This window comes from Bombina bombina, chromosome 6 (assembly GCF_027579735.1).
Source record: "Bombina bombina isolate aBomBom1 chromosome 6, aBomBom1.pri, whole genome shotgun sequence".
Classification (NCBI taxonomy): Eukaryota; Metazoa; Chordata; class Amphibia; order Anura; family Bombinatoridae; genus Bombina; species Bombina bombina.
In genome coordinates, this window is record NC_069504.1 from 688,716,155 (window position 1) to 688,729,586 (window position 13,432).

Below are 13,432 nucleotides of genomic sequence, written 5' to 3' on the forward strand. Positions count from 1 at the left end.
ACCGCTTGTATATTGCCCATAAGAAGCAATGCATTGTACACAAAGCTACAACCAAGCATAAGAGGCACTGTACTGGTATGTCACTTTAATTGGGAGCCAACAAAGAGATTTTACCGTGTACACTGTGTTTGAAGGTTTTTTTTTTTATACAAAAATATATATGATTTCTACTTAACATTAAATGTTAATATCATATTTGGTTTACTAAGACTGCTTAGTTTGTTAAAGCCTTCCTTTCTCGTGTTGTTTATTATTTTCTATGAGAGAGGTAACATTGTAGGTGGAGTAGGCAGGGAGTTTATCTCATGCAGCCATCTGTTCTCCCTGTGTCACTCTGTCACAAGACAGCTCTGTGGCAGGCTGCTGACTAGTGGGCAATGGCCCCAGTGATATGCCAGAGAAGGGACAAAAGTTGGCTTTATTCCAAATGGTCAGTCACCAGAATCCAGAGCAAGTGGCCAGGAGCACAGCTTCAGTGTACCCATAGATGTGTGGGCATCACTTGATGCAAGAAATAAGCATCATGAGTAAATTGTGTCACATGATGTAAGTTAACTTCCCAGTTGTGCAGAATGATTGAGCTGTTTACCCAGTACTGAAGGTACAGTAATAACAGTAAATGTGCCATATTGTTTTTTTATTTCTCATTTACTTATATTGCTTTAGAAAGTTTTAGGTATTTTTCATATAAAACTTTACTTCATATCTTTCCCAACCAGTACTGAATAATTATATTGTAGCTAATGCCATTTTTGTGAATACACTATTATCTTTTTATTTATAATAGTAATGATTATTATTATTATATTATTATTATTATTACTACAAATTTTATTTGTAATGTGATTCCAAAGTGCTGTATATGGAGTAGAATAAATAAAGACATGACACTTCTATTCAGTAACTAATTTGTTCCTCAGAGAATACTTCAATGAGTCTTTAAAGGGGAAGTAAACATCTTGTATTTACCAGATATTTCTGCTGTGCTGCTAGAGAATAACATATCAGCCAAGTCTTAACATTTTTAAAACAAATACCATTTTTATTTTCTGTAATTATTTGTCAATAGCATAACTCCACCCTTTGCTGTATTTGGAGGAGCCAATCTGGGCTTTAGTCAGCAGACAACCAGGCTAACCACTGGCACAAATTGAGTATGAAATGTATTTATTTGCAGTTAGAGCCAATCAGAGACAGATATCTAGCAGAGTGCATTTCAATTATTATTAGTATTAAAAATTGTTCAATTTCTAAAGCTAAATTACTTAAAAGGGGGCAAAAGAAATAATGAAAATATATTGCAAAGTTCTTTCATTATGCGTAACTAAACATTTTATATAGAAAACTTAGGGTGCTTACTGTCTATTGAAGCACATGCTGTGTTTTGAACAAAATAAAGTATACAGAAATATGTACAACTTAATATCTATTATAAAAATATCTATTTTAACTATTATATTTGTATATTGTAATGCAGCACTCAACAGCTTGGAATTTCTACTCAGACATTGTTCACTTTGGTGGAGGGGTTTGTATCACAAACCATTTGTTGTCTTGGAGTCCAGATTTAGGTTATTGCTAACTAGATGGTTGCATTCAAATAAGAACTGAAGCTGGCTATAGTTTTTGCATCATTAGGATTTACAACAAAGTAAGCTTGAAATTGAACACTCTATAGTCAACTACTTCATATATCTACGTAGCAAACTACTAGTGTTTTCTAATGAGACAAACTGTTGCTAAACTGAAAGACTACAAAACTTGGCAAAGTTTTAACTAATGCAAACTTGTAACTATTTGTACAAAAAACTGATAGTGGCTCAGTAATGATAGATAATATCAATTGTGATGAAGAGCAGTGTCTATAATATGGTATTATTTAAAATGATTGAATTTAATTTTTAAACAGTGTAAGAGAAGTTTTTTTTTACTATTACAGTACCATTATAGTATAGTTTATAGCTCAATAAACTGATCAGTAGTATGAAACTCTTACAGTTGTCTAAACAGTAAATATATATATTATCACAAAACAGCTAGTCAAACAAGGTCTTTAAATATATAAATAAGGATAATGATTAGAAATGTAAAAATTGGAATATTGCAATGTGGGATGAAAGTTTTTATAAATAGTGATAAGAAGGACAATTTCTTAATCTTTTGTGTCTGACATATTTTGCATTTATTCATTTACACCAATACAAAATGTAGTTTATTTTAGTGAATTATTTTAGTTTGAAATGTGTAAACAAATTACGGCTGTGCTCCAAAGGCTGTGACATGTGCCCAGTAATACAGCTGCAGTGCTGGAATCAGCTGTGACACAGAACATTCCATGCCTTGGCAGCCTTAAGTGGAGGTGTGCTTGCTTGGCAGCAGCTGTTCCCATCCTTGTAACTAGTGCATGTATTATAGATGTAGCTAGCCTGCTGCGAGCATCCCAGCTACTGTCTCTGTATCCTAGCAACCAGGGAGATGCTGCGTTTCCAAAGCAGAGGAGAGAGGGGGAGGGGTGGTTGCCTGTGTTTTGTCCTATAGGATTTAGAGAGTGTTAAAGGAACATAATGTGCAGAAAACAAAAATGCATTAATGCATTTGCCAGATGTTAATATTTTTGATAGTATAATTTATTTTAAAGTCCATTAATCCTCTAGAAATGTATGTCTGTATATTCTGTAGTCAATCAATGTGCACTTAGCACTGAACATGTACACACAGGCTGTTCATGACTGTCTGAGTGTGCTCATGCTGTTAAGCCAAGGTTAGGTAACTTTATTATGTAATTTAAAGAATTAACACTTGGCAATAAAAAAATATTTTAAAATGTTAAAAAATAAAAATAATTTAATCTTTAGCTAATGTAGGTTACAGTGTTACTGATCCCATATTTAGGAAATCCATAATATGTATTGGAGGATTCTTCGTATAAAGTGCAATGTTTATTCCCAATAAAGATGGATTGTAAATATATATATTTGAAAAAACATAAGTACATTATTTTTAATAAATGCAAGAAGTATGCCCATTATATGCAGTGCAATTCTTCATATCAGACTATCTCAGATCTTAGTGTTTTCACAGGGGCCGATTTATTAAGCCCCGTATTGGCCCCAATGCCTCGGTTTCCGCACAAGCCTTCAGGCTCGCCGGAAACAAAAATTAAGAAGCACCGGTCTTAAGACCGCTGCTCCTTAACTCGTCCGTCTGTTCTGAGGTGGTGGACAGCAATCCGCCGATCACATATGATCGGGTTGATTGTCACCCCCTGCTAGTGGCCAAATGTGCAGGGGGCGGCATTGCACAAGCATTTCTAGTGAATCGATGTGCAGCGGACGTTCACACTTTCATTTATCCGCCCCATAGGGTGAGTCTAAACCTATACAACAGGGAATCGGATTCAAACATTGTAAATATGCTCAAATACATACACTGATACTGCAGAAAATAGTGGCCCAGGATCAGTAAAAATTAAAGGGGCAGTATACACCAATTTTTAAAAAAAACTTACTTAGAAGCTCCCAATTTAACACTGTTAATGGGATAAGCCTGGGACACCCACTGAAAGGGGCTGAAAGTAGAACCTCCCCTGCATATGAAAAGACCCATTATACAAACCGAAGCAGTCTGAAGTCTGTATACATCAGTATACATCTAAACCTTTGGGGCTTGGTTAGGAGTCTGGAAACCAGCACAATGTTATTTAAAAAATAAGCAAAACTATACATTGTTACAAAAACACACCCTGATGGGCTATATAAATGGATCATTTAAAAAACATTTATGCAAAGAAAAATCTAGTTTATACTGTCCCTTTAAATGAATGTCACAGTGTGAAAAATATCTCCAGTTTCTGTGCTATCCTGTAGAAAGATCAGCTTCATATAATATGAGAAAACTGAGATTTTTTTTTTCATTGGAGAGCTCTATTAAATGTATGTGAATCTAGGGCACTGATATAGATACATGCATATTAGTATCACTGATATACAATAAGGGGTAGATTTATTATACTCCGGGTGGACAGGATTTGCTATAGCGAATCATGTCCGCCCTGCATCGCTAAATGCCAACAGCATACGCTGTCGGCATTTAACATTGCACAAGCATTTCTGGTGAAATTCTTGTGCAATGCCGCGCCCCCTGCACATTTGCGGCCAATCGGCTGCTATCAGGGGGTGTAAATAATCCCGATCGTATCTAATTGGGATGATTGCAGCCCGTCCCCTAAAAGGTGGGGTATGAGTTAAGGAGCAACTGCTGCTCTAGCGGAATAAGCAGCATCTGATGCTTTTATAAATGTACCCCTTAGAATCAACTAGCTCAAAAAAAACTAATCTTTCCTTTTCATCAAAAAATAATAATTAGGGAGAGGGACTTGGGGGTGGTGGCTCCAGATGGGAAGTGGCAGCGTGCTCTCCAGGATGTCAATGGAGCGGTTCGATGCTCTAACTTGTTTGAATTATATCTTAAAATCCTACTTAGGTGGCATTGGGTCCCGACCAGGTTGCATAGAATATACCCCTCCCGGTCAGCGGACTGCTGGAGGGTCTGCGCACAGCGCGGTACACACCTACACATCTGGTGGGAATGCCCCAGACTGGGACACTTTTGGACCCATGTAGCGGAACTACTCCAGAGGTTGGGTCTCACTGACAATCTCACTGGAGATATGGCGCTCTTTCACCTTGGACTGCAGAACCTCCCAAAATCATCCCGACTACTAGGTGTTATTATCCTCCTGACGGCAAAACTTGTTATAGCCAGACAGTGGGCGAAACATACTCCTGTCACGCTGACCCCAGTCCTAGAGTCCCTAGATTACATTAAAAAAATGGAAGAATATGCGCTGAGGGTCGAGGGTCGCTACGATTTCTACTGTTCTATCTGGTTTGTATGGGAGGAGTATAGGAGGGCTAGAAATATCAGCAGTTCGGCGAGAGGCCGGGTGGATGCGTAGTCCCTAAGACTGAACTGGATTGATGGTGGCCCGGCCGCTCCTCCAACCCTGCTGGAATCTCCCCATTCCCCCCCCCCCTTTTTTTTTTTTTTCTCCTCTCCCTCTCTCCCTTTCTTTCCCCTTCCCTGTGCCCCACCTCCCAACAGAAGTTCTTCGGGTTTTCCACCCCCCATTACCACAATATGTTCATTAGATGTTTTTCGCTTTATAGTTTAAGAATTTCCATCCTGTATATCTTGGACGATTACATTCATGCAGCATTTGATTTCTGTTTTATATGACTCATAATGAGAATCTTTGAGTCCGAGAACTATGTCTCCTGATGAGTACCAGTTTCCAGATCCCGTGAGCGGATCTACTTTACACTGTTGACGTTTGAATGCTCTGTTATTTAACAAAACAAATGAGGCATCATTAAGGTCAATACCATGTTCCCATTGCTGTTCAGTGTATTCATGTTTGAAATAAGGAATTAATGTCATGTACTATTGTCTGAGATATTGTCCTTTATACCGTGATTGTAACTCTGACTTCTTTTATTGCCTCAATAAAAATATTAAAAAAAAATAAAAATAAAAATATAATAATTATAATAAAATGTTTACTTATGCACATAAAAGATCTTTGAAGTGTATGTTCATTTTTTCTTCCCTGATATTCAGCTTCGAAAACTCTAGTTTTCCCACTTCCTCATAAAGGATAGAGTACACATTGAAGAATTTAGAGACAGGACCCTGCAACATTCTACACGATCACTGCTTGATCAGTGTGTGAGCTCATCTATATGTCTATAACTGGCCACAGCAGAGAACATAACATATCCATACACAAAAGTCTTTCCTAATGGGTATCAATGGAGTGCATAACAGTGCAAATTGTTACCAAAAATCTTAGTTTTAAAACATTTACTTTTGAATGTGGAAATGTTGCACACATTTATGTTATTTATGTTATAGGATACAGAATGTCATTTTCTTGAATTCTTTTTTTTTTTTTTTTTAATCACTGCCCATCCATCCCTCTGGCGATGAGGGGGGTTAGGACTGCTTGCTCTCAGACGGCACATTCAGCACGGCTCATAAACTGGTGCCAGTTACTCAGCATTAGATTTATAGCATCATTTTGATGTGCTGAGGCTGGCAATTTGATGGAATGCAGCTGCGGTGTTCTAGGGCAGCAGACTGATCTGACAAGCTAATCCTTCCTGTAGACTGTCCTGATAGAGCCGCACAGGCTCTAGTCCCAGCTGATAATCACTTTGCAAAGTGCAGAGAACAAGGCCAGAACTGTAAAAAAATAGGTCATGTGCTAAGCAGATTATTTTGCTTTTCTCAACCTATAATAAATTACTTTCACATTTAGCAAATTTTAATTACAACTGTTAAATTATCTGTAGATACCTTTTAATCAGGGGCAGAACTAACATTGGTGTGGCAGGTGCCATGGCACCAGGGCCCAAGTGCTTGGGGGGCCCAAAGCAGCCAGTCTATTCACCGGCATGTGCAGAATGTATACAATCCCAATGCAGGGGAGCCTTGTTATGAGTGCAGGTTGCAGATCTATCTATCTATTTCACCAGTAGGTCCGCTACCAGGGCCGTCTTTAATATTGACTGGACCCTGGGCAAATATTTTCTTGGGACCCCCTACCCCATGCAATTTCGCTCTCCACCCCAACATCCCAAAAAACAACTAAATCATTTTTTTTAAATTATTAGCCCAGCGGTGGATCATCCACTGCTGGGCTAATCATTTAAAAAAAATTAAATGAATTGCAATATGGGAAACTGGACCTAAGCAGTACTAATAAGTAAATAAATATATAAATTCCTCCACTGTGGATTCATTTAATATTCTTTTGAATATGATTCTGGTGTGAGGTTAGCGGGTTAAAGAGATTTAGGGCAGTCAACAGGAGCAAAGCAAGGCAAAGACTGAGGAGGAAGCATGGAGGTGCAGACAAATATACTGACTAGAACAGCAGAACTATTATGGGAAGCTGTAAAATCTGAGACAGAGAGAAAATAAAAACTATAAAAATAAACCTTACATTAATGTGTGAAGTATCAGCATGACACTATACATCAGCCACAGTAACACATGTCACATCTTTGTTAGGAACAAGTTCCCTCTCACCCTGCACTAGACAAAGCTGCATGGGGAGGGGCATGTGTGCACAAACTTATTCTTCCCACTGACACCTTTCTACAAAACACTGTTCCCCTAACAAACTTCAGTTAGTTGATCTTAGGGCCACAGCAGAAAGAGCAGGGCTAAGGGGACCAGCAGACTGAATGCTGTCTGTCCAAGGCTGCATGGATACAGTGTGAGATGAGTCACACAGCCTCAAGACTGAAGAGAGCAGTGTATGCAGCTGCACAGATGCTCAAATCCTCACATGCCTGCCGCTCCAGCTTTCTGCTGCATGCGCCTACAGTTAGCCCTACCCAGAAACAATCCCCACAACCAGAGCAGTTACCTGGTAACAGTGGTAACCCCAGTAGGAACTTTTCTGATGCAATGGGAATGGCTGGATGCCGAGTTAGGGCTTTGCATTCAGTGCTGCACAGTGCACATCTAAAACAGCACATGGTAATAGCTTGGCATGTCACATGACCCTGTCATGGTCTGGCACAGTTTTTTTTTTAAATATAAGCAGAGTACTTTTGACTGTGACAGTATTAGGACTGAATGTGTGTTCCCCATGTCACATCAGCAGTCGGGTATGAACCATAAAAAAAAAATAAAAAAATTTTTTTTAATTTTTTTTTAGGACTCTTGGGCCCCTCAACAGAGACTGGGCCCTGGGCAGCTGCCCCTTTTGCCCTGTGTTAAAGACGGCCCTGTCCACTACTGGTTTTAATCCTATCTTAATGTCATCAGTGGTGGCTTTTGACTATAAAATGGGGTGGCCCAAAAAAGTTGACCACAAAGTTACATATCAGGAATGCATGAGTAAGGGGCTGGGACCTAATCTTGTACTATCTATTCCTACATTTATTTATTTCTGAAATCCTTTTATACTTCTGTTCTTGCTCTGCTTGGAGCACTAAACACGTACAAATGTCACTATTTTGCCAATTAACAGCAGCTGGTATTTTTGAAGTTGGGGGGATATAAAAGTAATTAATAGGCATATACCTTCTGCACCCCACTTGAACCCCCACTGAATATATTTTTCATTAGAGGGACTTTCCTGTCAAGATTGGAATCCACATGGATGCATTTCAGTTTTGAATAGAAACATTTTTGTAATATACAGTATATATGTATTAGCAAAAATGCTTCTAATAAAAGCTATAGCCGTTTTTAAAGCATATTTAAGTATGCACCGTGCGCCAGCATTTTAAACACAGCACTTGCTCAGATGGCCTAAGATGCTTGTACCATCTGGTAATGACTCAATTTGTTTATTGCTGACATGATACAAGCACCACTGGCACTCTGAGCAGCTGCAGTATTTAAAATGCTGGTGCACTGAGAATATCTAGCTAGGTTTCACATGCACGTGCAGAGAAAAATGGTAACACTAAAACAGTGATAACTTTTACTAGAAGCATTTTTGCCAATACATGTATATTGCAAATATGTTTCTGGTCGAATATGTAATTCATCTATGTGCATTTGAATTTTGACTGGAATGTCCCTTTAAGATGCCCAAAGTGTTCCTTGCCGTATCCTGACTTCCAATTGAGTTTCTTGTTCATGATGTGCTTTTGCTTTTCATCTCTGCAGACTTCCTTGTAGACAGTTTGATAGCCACAATCAGTTAAATGCAATTAGATGCTTCATGACTCCTTCTGAATGTGTATATTTCCACTTGTCCATTATTAATTAGAAACTCCAGTGGATGAGTAACAGTTTATGGTTTCTCCTGTCTTTTAATATTTAAAATAGATTCTAGTGAAAATAAATAAATATATTGCTGAGTTTCATTTAAAGAATTTGTAAGCAAATCATTTTCTGTCACTAAATAAGTAGTCCAAGCTATATTTTTATTAAGTTACAGGGACATGAAACCCCAAAAAATGATTTCATGATTCAGATAGAGAATGCAATTTTAAACAACTTCCTAATTCACTTCTAAATCTAATTTGTTTCATTCTCTTGATATCATTTGCTGAAGGAGCAGCAATGCACTACTGGTTTCTAACTGAACACATTGGTGAGCCAATGACAATCAGTATATATATGCAGCCACCAATCAGCAGCTAGGAATTAGGTTCTTTGCTGGTCCTGAGCTTGCCAAGATAAACCTTTCAGCAAATAACAGGAGCAGGAAGCAAATTAAATTATAGAAGTAAATTGAAAAGTTGTTTAAAATTGTATTCTCTATCTGAATCATGAAAGAAATTTTTTAGGTTTCATGTCCCTTTAATGATGCAGGTGGTAATTCAATTGGCATACTGGTGTATCTTACAGTCGCCTGCCATATCCTTATCTTGTATTTTCTAACCAAATATAACACTGTTTTTTGTTGTTTGTTTGTTTTTTTAATTAAACTATAATAGGAACATGGAATCCTCCCCCCCCCCCCCCCCGTTAATAACTCATATAGAGCATACACTTTAAAACAACCTTCCATTTTATTTCTATTATCTAATTTGCTTCATTCTCTTGCTATCCTTTCGTTGGAGAAACAGCAAAGCACATGAGTGAGCCAATAACATGAGGCATATATGTGCATCCACCAATCAGCAGCTCCTGAACCTATCTAGGTGTGCTTTTAAACAAAGGCTACAAAGAGAACTAATAAAATTAAATAATAGAAGCATATTGGAAAGTTGTTCAAACACTTGCTCTGAATCAGGAAAAACATTTTTTTTAGGTTTCATGTCCTCTACATGTGCATAGGTTAAATCAGCAATAAAGAACAGGTTTACAAAACAGCTACATAATAAAATAAATGTTTTATAAGTATTTTGTATAATATTTTTTATATAAGTATTTTAAAAATGGTTACTTTATGAGTGGGTTGTGAACCTACCCTTTGGTGAATATGTTTATATTTTCTACCTTAAAACTACATGAAAGTAAAAATGTAAACTTTTATTTTTCTGTTAGATGTTGTCATATTTACTTTATTCTCTTGGTATCCTTTGTTTAAAAAGCATACCTAGGTAGCTTCAGAAGCAGCAACATGCCACTAGCTGGTGATGGGTAGCAACAAACATATGTCTATTGTCATTGGGTCAGTTGATGTGTTTAGCTAGCTCCCAGTAGTGCATTGCTGCTCTGAAGCTGATTTCAACTACATTTTAAATCCCTGAAAAGGGGTTACAACAGTTCATATGCAAGCAATGGTGCAGTAATAAAATTCTCTAACACATCAGAGGCTAAATAATGAATTTATATTGTAAGACATAAATCTGTTAGCTCTGCTTATGCTGGAGTTCACTGAACTTGAGATGTTCCTATATTCCATTGGTACTTTCATAGAAAGTTTACTTAAAACACATAATCACAGCTCAATAAATGGATGAAACCTAAGTTATGTTTTATTAGTTATTTATTGGTTTGGTCTTATAGTGTTTCCTGTTGGTGTTTAGGCTCTTGTGTTTGCAAAGTCACTGTAACAAATAGACTTTGAGAATTTGTGAATGCAAAATCGTATTCCTCCATAGAATTCAATGAAGCCGAAAAAGTTGAAAAAACATAATACCCACAAGTTGCGCAAACAGAATATATGAATTCTTAATAAAATATTTAAATATATATCTGATGGATTTTTGCACAAATATATATTTATAACTATATGTATACATGATTATATATAGATATATACAAATATATATAGGAATGTCTATTTAAAAAATACAAAGAACATATTCCCCTATGTGCAGAACATTGGAATGTGAAATATTTACCGCAAATACACAGTTAAACACTTTATTAAATATGATTATTGCATAAATGAATTTTCATGTTTTCATCTACTTGACTGCAAAGGGCTCCAATGAACACACACACACACACACATTATATATATATATATATATATATATATATATATATATATATATATATATATATATATATATATATATATTTACACTTATATACATACACACACATACATACATACAGACATATTTAGACATGTATATGTATGTATCTCTATGTTAAAGCCCTTTACAGTCCTTTTTTTCTAATATGAGACCTAATAACTTTGAGCCTTTATAACTTTTTTATGCAATTTTTTTAAAATTATTTTTTATTAGATAGTGTTATTATGAGTGTAACTGTACTTTTTAATTGTATTTTTGGTGTGTCTTGTGCAACTTTTTATTCAAGCATAATAGTTAACCAGAGGCTGTGGTAATCATTCTAATGTAAATTACGATTGCGGTCCCTCATTCGCATTTACTTCCAACTTGTAATAAGAGCGGAATTTAACTTGCGAACAAAAGGCCTCAGAAACCTGAAATTGTTTGCGCACAAACAATAGCGCTCCCTTGGAATCTAGCCCTTTAAAAAAACAGGAAACCCACAAAATTCCTGATTTGGATAGACCATGTCATAATAAACAACTTTCCAATTAACTTCTATTATCAAATATGCCTCATTCTCTTGTTATCCTTTGCTGAAGGAACAGCATTGCACTACTGGCATCTAGCTGAACACATCTTGTTAACCAAACACAAGAGACAAATGTGTGCAGGCACCAATCAGCAGCTAGCTCCCACTAGTGTAGGATATGTGCGTATTCTTTTTCAACAAGGCATACCAAGAAAATGAAGCACATTTGAAAATAGAGGTGAATTTAAAAGTGTTTGAAAAGGACATGTTCTGTCGGAATCCTGCAAGTTTAATTTTGACTTTCCTGTCCCTTTAAGAGGAAACCAATTTTACAGTTTACTGTCCCTTTATTGTCCTTTTTAAATAGTATATTATATTGTTTAGTCTGCTACGTGTGATCAATCTATGAAAAGTCAGGATTGTTTTGCAGTAGGGCAGTCTAATTAATAGGCTTTAATGTGATAATCAACTTGCCAGACTCATCTGCTTAGCCACAATGGTGCTTGCTGCTGATGTGTAAGGAGAGAATCCTGATCACCATATAAGAAGGCAGTTTATTGCTTTACGGGGCCACATATGATTTCTGTTTAGTATATTGTGATACATTTTAATAGCCAATATATTTCTAAATCAAGGCTTTCTATTCCATATGCTTTTAAGACCACAAAGGGTTCCAGGGGCGAAACTACAGGGGGTGCAGAGGGGGGGCCCAGCTTATATTTTTTTAATTAAAAAACTTTGACCTACCACTGCCTGCACTGATATCATGTAAGTGTGACATGATGCTTCACTAGTATCTCTGACTACAGGGGTTAGTGTTTCTGTTTTACCCATTGGTGTTTATGTGTGTGTATGTATGTATGTGACTGTGTGTGTATTTATGCATGTATGTGTGTGTGTGTGTGTGTATTTATGCATGTATGTGTGTATGTATGTATGTATGTATGTGACTGTGTGTGTATTTATGCATGTATGTGTCTATGTATGTATGTGACTGTGTGTGTATTTATGCATGTATGTGTGTATGTATGTATGTGACTGTGTGTGTATTTATGCATGTATTTGTGTATGTATGTATGTGACTGTGTGTGTATTTATGCATGTATGTCTGTATGTATGTGACTGTGTGTGTATTTATGCATGTATGTGTGTATGTATGTATGTGACTGTGTGTGTATTTATGCATGTATGTGTGTATGTATGTGACTGTGTGTGTATTTATGCATGTATGTGTGTATGTATGTATGTGACTGTGTGTGTATTTATGCATGTATGTGTGTGTATGTATGTGACTGTGTGTGTATTTATGTATGTATGTATGTGTGTGTGTGTGTATGTGTGTATGTATGTATGTGACTGTGTGTGTATTTATGTATGTGTGTGTGTGTATGTTTGTGGAACCAGCAAATTACAGACCTTGTTAATACAGCATGGGGGGAGGGGGTAAACAGTATCACTATACAGTACCACTATATACATTACGGGGGGCTGGATCATGTCACAGACTACTGTGGTCACTTTATAAAGTACCGGGATGGGTAGGGTCAGGCCAGCCATCTCACCGGCAGATTACAGACTGTGCCACTAACTGACTATAAACAGTACAGGTGTGTTAAGCAGTGTCACTATATACAGTAATAGGGGGTCAGACCATCTCACAGACTGTGGGCACAGGGTACCTCCATTTGCAGACGTAATCTGATTCACATTTTTTTTTTCCTGTAATAAATGTTTAAAAAAAAAAAAAAAAAGATATGTATCAAATTCACTTTTTTTTGGGGGGTGGGCTTAGATTCTTGCACCTGGGCCCTGTGTTTTCTAGTTACGCCTCTGTAGGGTTCCCATCTTTTTATACTTTAAAGAAAGCAGAATATTGAAAGAACTGAAGCAGATGCACTTAAAGGGACGTATGCTTTATTAAATCCATATTCCCTAGTTTTGGAATGTATAGCTCTCA

General features: G+C 36.9%; 1 protein-coding gene across 1 annotated transcript in view; it reads left to right on the forward strand.

Moving 5' to 3' along the window:
• Positions 1-436: 436 nt before the first annotated feature.
• Positions 437-13,432, forward strand: part of ADD2 (adducin 2) — a 146,006-nt gene continuing 133,010 nt past the window's right edge. The window contains exon 1 of the mRNA XM_053717770.1: positions 437-546. The gene's annotated coding sequence lies outside the window, so the exon portion shown is untranslated. The remainder of the gene's footprint in view (positions 547-13,432) is intronic.